The sequence below is a fragment of the Rutidosis leptorrhynchoides genome, chromosome 2 (assembly GCF_046630445.1).
Source record: "Rutidosis leptorrhynchoides isolate AG116_Rl617_1_P2 chromosome 2, CSIRO_AGI_Rlap_v1, whole genome shotgun sequence".
Taxonomy (NCBI): Eukaryota; Viridiplantae; Streptophyta; class Magnoliopsida; order Asterales; family Asteraceae; genus Rutidosis; species Rutidosis leptorrhynchoides.
The window spans coordinates 473,544,818-473,558,131 of NC_092334.1; positions in this window are offsets into that span (position 1 = coordinate 473,544,818).

Genomic DNA, 13,314 nt, shown 5'->3' on the forward strand with positions numbered 1-13,314 from the left:
CGTAGATTCCTCCGTAACTTATGGGATTTTAGTATTATATATGCATATGTAAATCATGTATTGCAGGGTACTAATCTACATCCTATAATCATTTCATATCGAAAAATCCTTTACTCTATCGTACGAGATGGAACTCGCAACTAGTTCAAATTCCTCGGATTCCGACAGCTATTCCGACATGGATATTCACCTAAGCTCCGAAAGCGGTGTCATCAGAATGATTCCATCAATCAGCCATCCCCAATTCATCTGATGGGTTTGTAGTCTCCATAATCATTGGAGACAAGAAGAAGGCGATCCTTTTTATCCACCACATTACCCTTTTGGCGAAGAACCTGAAGCACTTACCGGCGAACTTGTTCGTAATACCATTTGCTCTCTCATTTCCAGAGTATCTCGTTACGATTATATACTATCTCGGATTTTAGATCTTATTCATTCGCTCGTTCCGACCGACAATCATCCCGGAATAATAGAAGAAGTCAACGAACTTCGCGCTCGAGTAATCAATTTGGAGAATATGGTGCAAAATTTACCAGCTTCAGCAACATCACCGGCACCAACAGTACCATCAGTAACAGCACCAGTACCATCAACAATCCATGCCTCAACATCTCATTCTGTACCTCGAGCATAATCTTCATTTTACACCTTGTTCTACATCGATTAATTTTCATTCTACGAATCGTTCTATATCATTTATCTTCACGGAACATGGCGATTATGTAATCTCTAAAGTCTTAGAGATTAGCTATTCTAGCTCAAACCGAAAAGCAAATGAGATTAATATCATATTAATTCATTAAATCCATGATTAAATCTGAAGAAAATATATATGTAAGTATATTTTCATAAAGATTGTAATTAAAATTTCTTTTGTACAAACTGTTAATGGTAAAAATATTTTAACGGGTAGGTAATACCCGATGAATATTCAGATTTCACATTAATAAGTTACACTGAAGCTGATTCAACAGTCGTTTACCATCCTATTTACATCCAACGATATACAAATCCGTTCACCACAGAATAACCATATTCATCCAATTTCATATTTGGATTTTGATTTATCAAAAATCAAGTGGCATAATGAAGGAAACATTTGACAAAATAAAATTTGTTAGAAACGAACAAATTAACTATGAGAAAATTTTGTTAAGAATCTACGCTAACTGTTCCTAGCTAATTGTTCCCAGCTAACTGATTACACTTTATTTATCGCAATTAAATTATCGCAATTTAATTATCACAATTTTATTTATCGTCATTTAATTTATGTATTTACTTTACGTACTTTATTTATCGTCATTTAATTTCTGTTATTTATTTTTACGCACTTTAAAAATCAGGACACGTATACAAGGTTTTGACATATCATATATATATATATATATATATATATATATATATATATATATTATTTGGAATAACCATAGACACTCTATATGCTGTAATGATCGAGTTCTCTATACAGGGTTGAGGTTGATTCTTAAATAATATATATACTTTGAGTTGTGATCGAGTCTGAGACATGTACACGGGTCACGATACGTATTAATTAATTCGAATATTATATATTAAACTATATATGAATTATCGGACTGTTAACTGTGGACTAATAACATTGGACAATTAAAATGAATTAAAATATTGATTATAACATATGAAGCTAAACAATTCTTCAAGTTTGCCACTTGATTTCATCTTAAACCTCATTTGTATTTGGACGATTACAATCCGTGTTCAAACCTTTCATGATTCTTGAAAACACCTCAATCGAGAGGATGAACCAACCGCACTTCATCTGCGAAAGAAAAGATTGATACATACAATTGAAAACACTTGGAACCTGAGCAAACGTTTAACACGTATCTGTGCTAGCTCCTTTGGCGTTATTATTACCGAAAGTAACTTTGCAATCCCTTTCCAAATTAGCCAATTTTGTCACAGCTCCAGCAAATCAACTTCGACTTTCATTCGAATTAACCTTATTATAACCTTGATATATATGCGTGCTCTTTTATTATTACCGGAGAACGTTTTATATTCCACCATATTACCGTCAGCGTTTAATCATCTAAAAACACAATTCTCTTGAAACCACCTCGGATCGATAACCAATGATTCAGATATGGTAGCATTAAATGCAGAGGAAACAGAAAAATGGTAGATGGTCTAAACGGCAAAAAGTTTGATGATAAAGAAAGGAGTGTTAGGAACGCTCGATAGAAAATTTGGTACTGAAAAACAGATTGAGCTAACCATGAAGGAGACCAAGGACAAATACAAGGACCAAACCCTATATTCAAAGGATCCAGGTAATTCTTAATCCGATGAAATCCTTAGAGAATATCTTGCTCCGAGTTCATGTTAAAATCTTGCGAAAAAATTTTCTTCATCAACCTTCGAACTTAGAAATTCCAAAATATCATCATAAATATCTTCGATATTTCTGAGGATATTTTCATAAATATTCTCGTCCGAAATTATATACCTCTTCGTGCTATCTGTAATACATTATACTGGAAATTTATGTAAAATCTAAGTATAAACTATGAATGAATTCTGAAGTAGTGTTGGGAACTGAAGCATGAGTTAGTATAATATAATGACACTTGATCAACGTGATTATATTACAGTAAGTCATGTTGAGTTTCTAATGGAATGTGATGATTCACAGTACCATCTTCACGTGCCATGTTACATAACTCTTTCATTCTGCTTAACTTCTGAACATATCAAGAAAATATATGCTTGATAGTTCTATTTTCAGTGATTCTGGTAATTTGACAAGTCAAATCGTGCTATTACATTCTTTCTTATTTAGAACATTAGGATCATTCGAAACTCTATATCTACGAATTCTGGACCATTTTTCGCTTGACTTGGAGTCGGGAAGAGAAAACAAGAGCATGGAGCTCCGAAAAATAAAGGAAAATATAAAGCTCGATAACAACACATAAATTACAAACCGTGTATATCAATGCATATAGCAATATAAAGACACGGAGAACTAAGAACACTATAAACCCCAGAGTATAGTAGAAGTGAATAGATTCTTCCGGTGGTAGATGGAAAAGAAGAATGACAGATATGAAGGTTAGGAGTATATCGAGAACCAGAACTGGATGGAGCATATTGACAAATGATTCAAAGTACGAATTAAAGGGGAAAGAATAGAAGGTGTGAGTTGTAAGGAAACGACGGGGGTGGATTTATAGTAAAATATCCGGCAGAGCAATCAAAACAGATGATCGCATTTAAAACGGATCCTAATTTCCTTGATTACCGAAGAATCAAATCTTATCACGAAGATTTTCTCCAAATCTCTTGAACCTGGAAATCAGTCCTATCTACGTCAAAAGGTATGACGAATCTATACCTACTCATTTTACTCTTTGGTGATAGCTTCACTTATACTCTTCGCGTAATCAAATTGTTTTATCTATATTACTCAATGATGATAAAACTCTATTTATCAACTCATATTCGTCATGAAAACATTTTTATAGTTAGCCATGACAACCTCGATCAAATTTCAGGACGAAATTTCTTTAACGGGTAGGTACTGTAGTGACCCGGAAATTCCCGACTTAATTTAAACTTAATCTTTATATGATTTCGATACGATAAGCAAAGTATGTAGAATTGAGTCTAGAAAATTTTGGAACAATGTTTATATATTCAATTGACCTTCGACTATTCCCAACGATTCACGAACAAATTTATGTAACTTGATGTGTATATATAATTATATATATAAATAAATATATATATATATATATATATATATATATATATATATATATATATATATATATATATATATATATATATATATATATATATATATATATATATATATATATATATATATGGTTATAAATACTATTATAAGAATGATTAAAATTATAACCTAGTTGTAATTTAAATATTATTAGTTATTATTATTATTACTGTTATTATAGTTATCATCATTATTATTATTATAAAAATAATACCAATTATTATTAATTATTAACATTTATCATTTTTGTAGTTGTTATTATTATTATCTTTATCAAAATATATATTATTATTATTATTAACAAGATTAATAACAATTAGCATTTTTATTATTTTTATTACTAATATTGTTACTACTAATATTATCATGTGTACTATTATTATTATTATTATTAGTGTTTTTATTATTATTATTATTATTATTATTATTATTATTATTATTATTATTATTATTATTATTATTAATATTAATATTAATTTATATTTATTAATATTGATTTTAACTACATATGAAAAGGATAAAGCCATATGAATTTGGGGAATCAGTTTCATATCTCAATCATACAGTATTTGATTTTATTCATGTCTCCCATCTAGTTACAAGTGGAATCCAATCAATGATACAAACAAATTTTATTAGAGATTACTTTCAATTTTTTTCTTCTTTTATTTACCTGTGAACCATCAAATATCTATATCTCTATCTATCTCTCTCTTCCTCTTTACAAAATCACCTCTATATTTAAAATTACATGCGTCCATCCACTCATTCTTTCTTTATGTCGAAATCATGAGCTAACAATCAAAGAGGATATTTTGTTGTCTATACTATTGTTTCTTCTAAATTCACTTTCAGTTATATATCACTTTCAAGAATATATATATATATATATATATATATATATATATATATATATATATATATATATATATATATATATATATATATATATATATATATATATATATGAAAACCCCTGCATGATCAATCATCACCACTTTTGTTTATGCTTTTCTTGACTTACTTACATATGTACAAGTAAACATCACCAAACCATTTGATTTATCTATTTTATCTTATACATTATATATACACAGATACGTACAGCTTGCACATACATATACAGGTATATAATTATATAAACATCTTACGTATACAAATACAGAATGAAATAGGATTCGGTTTCAATCATTCCCATACTATAGATTATGTTGATTTCTATCAAAAACTAGTACAAAATTATTCCAAACAATCACAAGATAACAATTTTAGTTAGTAGGATAGTACACCTTTTTAATTCTTTATTCTTCTTCTGTTTTTGATTTCAAGCATATCGAATCAATTCAACTATCAAACAAAAATTCAATGGGGCCAAATGATCTGTAAAATTATCGTGTATCCTCAATACAACTCTCTATCTATCACTCTCTCTCTTTCTCTCTTTCTCTGTCCAAGAACAACTATCATCAACAATCAACTTGTTTCCAATAAAGCTTTTCGATTACCTTCACCTTCAAAACAACCTCCATCGATTGTTTTCCTGTTGTTCTATCGAAGACCCACCATCAAAGGACTGCTGCAGTTGCTGCAACATCTTTCTGTTCTCAGTTTACTCAAACCATAACTCCATCATAAAAGTTGTTACACCCATTTGTTCTTGTTTCTATCGACCTACAAACAAATCAAATATCATTAAAACTACTGCAACAACTGCTTCTGTAATTCTGTTCGGAACTAAAACTACCTGCAACTCTCATGAGCAAACAAACACCACCACCACGAAACCCCATTGAGGAGACTGCAACTACTACTCGTGTTCTATCCCTGTTCCAGCAGTCACAAATCATCACTCGCCATTTTTATTGCTAATTCTTTATACTATACGTTTATTTCTCAATCAATCAATAACCAACAACCACAAACTGAAACTCCAACCAAACATCATCGTTGCTGCTATCTCTTCTGTTTCTACCTACTAACAGCCGTTATATTTAACCCATTTAACTCGATCAATAAACAATAACGAAAACTGACACTTATATAAAGAATCAATTATCTACATAATTAATTGATGAATCAAATACCTGGACGATTGTTGGATGAATGAATCGAACAAACCCTTGAACCGTGATTTTTCTCCTGATCGGACAAATCAATCGACGAACTGCTAAACATTGATGATTGTCTCTTAATCGATTGTTTGATTATTGAATTGAGGAAACCTTGGATCGTGATTTCTTCTCTCCCTGCGTCTGCTATCCCCGATTTGTTTTAACCACTCCGTGCCCCTTTTATTAGGTATAAAGAACTTTATTTTTTTTAATATTATCTCCACCTATATCTATAATATTGTTATAATATTTATCATAAATGTAATTTAAGGGTTTTAAAGGTATAATTGTATTATACAACAGAAAAATCGAAGCAACACAGTTGGCTAACATTCTCACCTACAATCTAAGGGGCTCGGGTTCGATCCCAGGCCCCAACCTTTTTTTGTTATGATTTTAATACTTCATGATATCCCTAGACATATTATTATTATTATTATTATTATTATTATTATTATTATTATTATTATTATTATTATTATTATTATTATTATTATTATTATTATTATTATTATTATTAGTATTACTATTATTATTATTATTATCCTTATTACTATTATTATTAAAAAAATAACATTTTTAATAAAATTATCATTTTTACTATTATTAGAATTATTATTATTATTATTAACAACACTCTTATTATTATTTTTTAACATTATTATTATTATTATTATTATCATTACCTTAGTATTATTAGAATTATTATTTTTAAACAAAAGATTTTATATAAAAATATATTTACTACATAAATTATGGCTATATTAATATTACATACTATTTCCTTCAAAATAAAATATATTATCTATACTTATATAACATTAATTAAGTTACATGTAATATAAATGTACTTTAATCATATAAGTAAATATTAAATTTTAATACATTATATAATATTTTTTAAACACTAATGTATAATATTCATCATAAATGATATACATTAAGACACTTTAATAAGAATTCAATTATTAAGCATTTAGCTATAATATATAAGATAGTTATAATAAACTTATTTAGTAACATAACATATAAATAATTAAAGTATTAATATATAAACTTGATTGATTATGACTATACGTTTTAATATATATAACTAATATAGGTTCGTGAATCCGAGGCCAACCATACACTTGTTCAATGACGTCATATGTATTTTTACTACAAAATACAGTATTGTGAGTTCATTTGCTCCCTTTTTACTCATTACATTTTTGGGCTGAGAATACATGCAAATGCTTTATTAACTGTTTTACAATATTTATATGCGTGAGTTCATTTGATTCCCTTTTACTCTTTACATTTTTGGGACTGAGAATACATGCGCTGTTTTTACAACTGCTTTATTAAATGCTTTTGAAATATATTTTGAACTGCGATTACATGAAATGCTTTTATAAATGTTTGACGAGATAGACACAAGCAAAACATTCCTCGAATGAATTATTATGCAGACAGAAGTTCTGCGGATTATTGTTGAATTATGTGGACATGATAATTGCCACTGTTGAATTATGTGGACATGATAATTGCCACCATTGAATTATGTGGACATGATAATTGCCACCAATTGATATGAATCTTATGTATCGAGAGAATAATTTTATACACAAGTTATGTGTATGTTATTTTGTGCACAAGATATGTGTACGGTTACTAAGATTTATGAAAGATGATTTCATACACGAGAAAGGTGTACTGTATTTAAAAGATATCGCATGTATATTACAGGTGGGTATAGGATTCAGGCCCATTTGTACCATGCAGCATTTAAATCTTGTGGTCTATCAAAATGATGAATTTTATTGTTTTATGATAAACTTATGAACTCACCAACCTTTTGGTTGACACTTGAAAGCATGTTTATTCTCAGGTATGAAAGAAACATTCCGCTGTGCATTTGCTCATTTTAAAGACATTATTTGGAGTCGATCATCGCAATGGAACCAGATGTTGGTGACTTCGTCCAGATGGATTAGGACGGGTCATTTCAGCATTGATGTGAGATGGTACATTATTCTTGAGCATGTCTTCAACGTGTTTGTACCACGAATACAGGGACTTTTGTTATCAAATAACTTAAGAAGTTTTTAGAGGTTACCTTGGGTTATATCATATATGAGCATGCCTATATTTTTTCCCTGACATTAATTGAAATCTTATATTTTTCTGAATTTTGGAGGCACCTTGTTTGTTTTTTTAGTTCTTAGTTCCATGATTTAGCACTGAATGTTAAATCACTCGACATTCAACGTGTTTGTTTCTGACCTCTGAATTACATATGATATAGAATGGTTTAACATTCAGTGCTAAACAATTCAGAGTTGAAACGCACTTTTCTATAGTATAATATAAATCTCTCCAGAGTCGAAACACACTCTTCTATAGACATTTCAGGGAGGTTCACAATTCACTGGAAAAAGTTTCATTGGCCGTCAAGAATCGAAAGGAAATGTATGTTGAGGTCAGAAAATCACTTTTTACTTCAAAAAAGAAATTCAACAAGGACACAAAGGATGGTCATATTGCAGATGCTTCAACCACTCCCCTAAACAAGTCTTTTTGCCTAAACCAAAATGACTTTCCTATCCTTTTGTCACACCCCCAAATAGGGCCGGGGGTATTTGTGACTAATTATATCAAATCAGAGTTGTATAAACGAGAACGACTCTACATGAGACGTTTTGTTGAGTTTTGCAGCGGAAGATAAATATGTCTTTAATTGATATGATATGTAATGAAGACTCCAAGCATAGCAAGCAATCATCATCAAAGCAGTAGATATACAGCGGAAGCAATATTTAAGTACCTGAGAATAAACATGCTTAAAAAGTCAACACGAGGTTGAGTGAGTTCATAGGTTTGTCATAAATAATGATTTCAGTAATAGTGTTAGACCACAAGATTTAGTTTGTAAAGTAGATCTCGCAAGATCCAGTCAAGTTGATCTCCCGCAGGATCAAAAAGTTATGCCAGTGCGTGATATTTAAACTAAACGTTGTTTGCCCCATGACAAGTTGTTCTGTCCTTGTCGTTTAATTTCATTATCAAGTAATACAAAGACTTAGTCAAATGTATCGGGGACGTTACTCCCGATAGGCCTATCTGTGACGACCCGGAAATTTCTGACCAAATTTAAACTTAATTCTTATTTGATTTCGACACGATAAGCAAAGTCTGTAAAGTTGAATCTCAAAAATTTTGAACTATTTTTATGAATCCATTTGACCTTTGACTTTTCCCGACGACGCACAATACGATTACTTGTAAATAGATATGTATATAATTATATATATATATATATATATATATATATATATATATATATATATATATATATATATATATATATATATATATATATATATATGTAAATAATAAAATGAAATATTATATATTGTAATTGTTAGAATTAATTACGTAAATAATAATAATATATAATAAATATTATTTAGAAAGTATATATACATATAAATAAAGTGTATAGAATATATATTTAGTGATTTCGAAGTTATTTAGTAAACAACGGTAACGCTCAATTGTCATTCAATTGATAGTAAACGAGTTAAAAAGGAACTTATGTTATTTTAAAATAAACGATGATCCGAAAATGAGTTTTATAAATTATAGGCTTATTAAAAATATAATAAATAATGAAACACACCAACTAGGTATGACGTCAAGAATTTTAAAAGGTTTAAAACAATATAGATATATATATATAATTTTTATAAATATAAAATTAACCAATCATTGAATCATATTAAACTAAAATACATTGGGTTTTAGATAATAGATAAAAATTAAATACCAACCCGTGACTACACATTTAATACCCGAGTTTATTTAATTATTACACCGTGTTATATCTATACCCGTGATTAACCAGTAAAATACCCGTGACCTTATCTAATCTATCTATATTCCAGATTCATTTTATCAAACACCCAATTTTTCTCTCAAGAACACCCACTACTATTCATCATCATCATCAATCTTTTATCACTCAAGAACACCTTAAAAACTTGATGGATCATAAAATCGTTTATATATTCGGATTCCTCTCGAAGAGCTCTACACATCCATACCAACAATTTCATGATTTGTGTAAGTTTTAAAAACTCAAATTTTTGGGTTTTTATGTTTTTGTTACATATTAGGGTAGATATAGTGTCTATTGCTCAAGTCTATATGATTATACATGATTGTATGTGTTATATTGCTCGTTTGATGTGTTTATGTTTAATCCCGAATTTGTTTTTTGTGGTTACAGAAACTTGGTTTTCTTGAATGTTAAATATTATGATATAATTAAAATCCTCTCGAAAAATTAATAATTTTAGGCTTTAGATTCGCGTATTTTCATTACCGTATGCTTAAGATATGATTGATTGAAGTTTTTGTGATGAATATGTGATTATGTCAAATTCTGGAAAAATGGACATAGAATTGAATTCTAAACTGATCATAATTGTGTAGAGGATTTAAAAACACTCAAGTTAGACTAGGATATCATGCTATTTGGATTTTTAATACTCCCGTTATGCTTAATTGATCGTATATGAAAAACTGATTTGCTCAGTATTATAAAACTGACTTTTAAATTTATTTGAAGTATGATAGTGATTTAGGACTTTGCATATCTGAAAATTTCATATGTTGTAGTTAACGTTTCATCTAGGCCTTGCATCATTTGGATTTGTGAAGCTTGAGTAATGTGCGTGTCGAAATGGTAACCTGCATTCTGTCCAAATCTGTAACGTATGTACCTATAGTTTTATAGTAAGAGTTGTACACCTTTTGAGACCTTGGCCTTCTGGATTATCGAACTTTGTATGTTATGTGATAAATGTCTAGTTTATTGAAACCTCTGAAACCCGATACATTGTGCACACTAAGGCCGTAGATTTGGTAACTTCTGAATTGAGCTGAAACAGAATGTCCAATTTGATTGAATAAACTGTACCAATTGGCTAAACAAAAGTTTCTCATTTAAGGATATGTGGTAATTTGACTTGTCCTTGAACTAGGACCACTGACCTAGCTTGATTTGCATGTCCCTAGCTCCGGTTATAGCCATTACGAGATTGGTGCGCAGTCAGAAACTGATTTAGCGAACCATAAATGTACCTCTTCTGAAACCCGACTTGTAGACATCGTATGAGGCCCTGGCTGGATTTTTTGGAATCGATTTTGAGTCTACTTTTGATCTGGAGTTTTCCATGTTACCATGTTTTATGTGTTATGAATTATGTCCGATGTTTGTATGACGCGCGTGAAAATTTGTGACAATACGTGTTAACTCTAAACTAAACAGGCCAATATGTTTAATTAACTTAAGTTCTGGAAAATGTAGATTTTATATTTGAAAAGTTCATGATTAGTAGTTAAGTTTTCATATAGGTGTTGTATCTTAAAAGTTTCTAGATTTTGAGATAATTGCATGCGAAAATGGACACCCGAACTTGGACCGTCCATTTGGACACTTGACCCGTTTGAGTCTAAAAATGTCAAAATGGATAACGGTCAGCGTAAACAAATTCTATATGTTGATTTAAGTATGCCTGCAAGTTTTGGTGCTTTAAAAATGAGTTTTGGGTCTATTTTGGTTTAAAGAGAGATTTATGACCTATTCGGGTCAAACGTGAATAAATTGACCCATATGCATAATTTTGGAAAACGGAAGCCACCAACACATCTAAAATGTCATTTTTGAGCTGTGATACAAATTTGGTTAACTCAGGTCAGCCGGATTCAAATTTGGATCGTTAACCGAAAGTTTTAGCATTTTTAACAAAAGTGTCAAAAATGACTCTCGAGCCTACTTTGCGGACTCATAAGTTGAAATTGGTTAAGTTTGGATAAAAACCATTAATTGATATTGAAAGTATTTACGACAAGCTTTAAAACGATATGTTATATGTATGATTTTGTCGAGACTAAACTGGTCTAAAACGAGTACGAAAATGGAACATCAGGGCTGATCCAATGCTGTTAACAACAGCAAAACTCAGCATTTAGTGTTTTGAAGGACTGTTTTCGCGAGGTCATAACTTTCAAACTGTAACTCCGTCTTTGTCAAATAAACTGTCTATAGAAAGGTGGGATGACATACTTTCCAACGGTCACGACCCAAAGTATTATATCGGATTTGGTGGGACCCGAAATCAGCTGTAAAGTTACTACATATACATATATGTAAATAATATTGTTTTTACTAAATAAAAATGTATAACTTAAGTTTGACCTATGTTTGACTATTTGACCAACTTGAGTAATATTATTAGATTGTTGACTGGTGTTGACTATGTTGACTGTGTTTGACTTGCGTTTGACTTACATTTGACTTAATTTGACTTTTGTTGACTTTTGCTAAATTTTGCTAAATTTATGAGTAGGACTTGAGCAATAAGACTATACGAACCCTATAGACCGACCTAGCTTATTAGACACTTATTGACCAACATATGTTCTCTAGGTTGGGGTCTACGGTTACTTGCATTCCGATTTTCGGTCACATCTCTGTGATTTATTTCTGAAGTTGTCATGTGAGTTTCATTTACTCCCTTTTTACTCTTTACACTTTTGGGCTGAGAATACATGCAAATGCTTTATTAAATGTTTTACAATATTTATATGCGTGAGTTTCATTTGCCTTTTTACCCTTTATATTTTTGGGCTGAGAATACATGCGCAATTTTTATAAATGATTTACAAAATAGACACAAGTACGTGAAACTACATTCTATGGTTGAATTATCGAAATCGAATATGCCCCTTTTTATTTAGTCTGGTAATCTAAGAATTAGGGAACAGACACCCTAATTGACGCGAATCCTAAAGGTAGATCTATCGCGCCCAACAAGCCCCATCCAAAGTACCGGATGCTTTAGTACTTCGAAATTTATATCATGTCCGAAGGAGGATCCCGGAATGATGGGGATATTCTATATGCATATTGTTAATGTCGGTTACCAGGTGTTCAATCCATATGAATGATATTTTTGTCTCTATGCATGGGACGCTTATTTATGAGAATTGGAAATATGAAATCTTGTGGTCTATTAAAATTATGAAATGTTTGTTTATGATAAACTAATGAACTCACCAACCTTTTGGTTGACACTTTAAAGCATGTTTATTCTCAGGTATGAAAGAAATCTTCCGCTGTGCTTTTGCTCATCTTAGAGATATTAATTGGAGTCATTCATGACATATTTCAAAAGACGTTGCATTCGAGTCATTGAGTTTATCAAGATTATTATTAAGTCAATTATAGTAAGATATATTATGAAATGGTATGCATGTCGTCAACCGTAGATGTAATGAAAGATTGTCTTTTCAAAAATGAATGCAATGTTTGTAAAATGTATTATATAGAGGTCAAGTACCTCGCGATGTAATCAACTGTTGTGAATC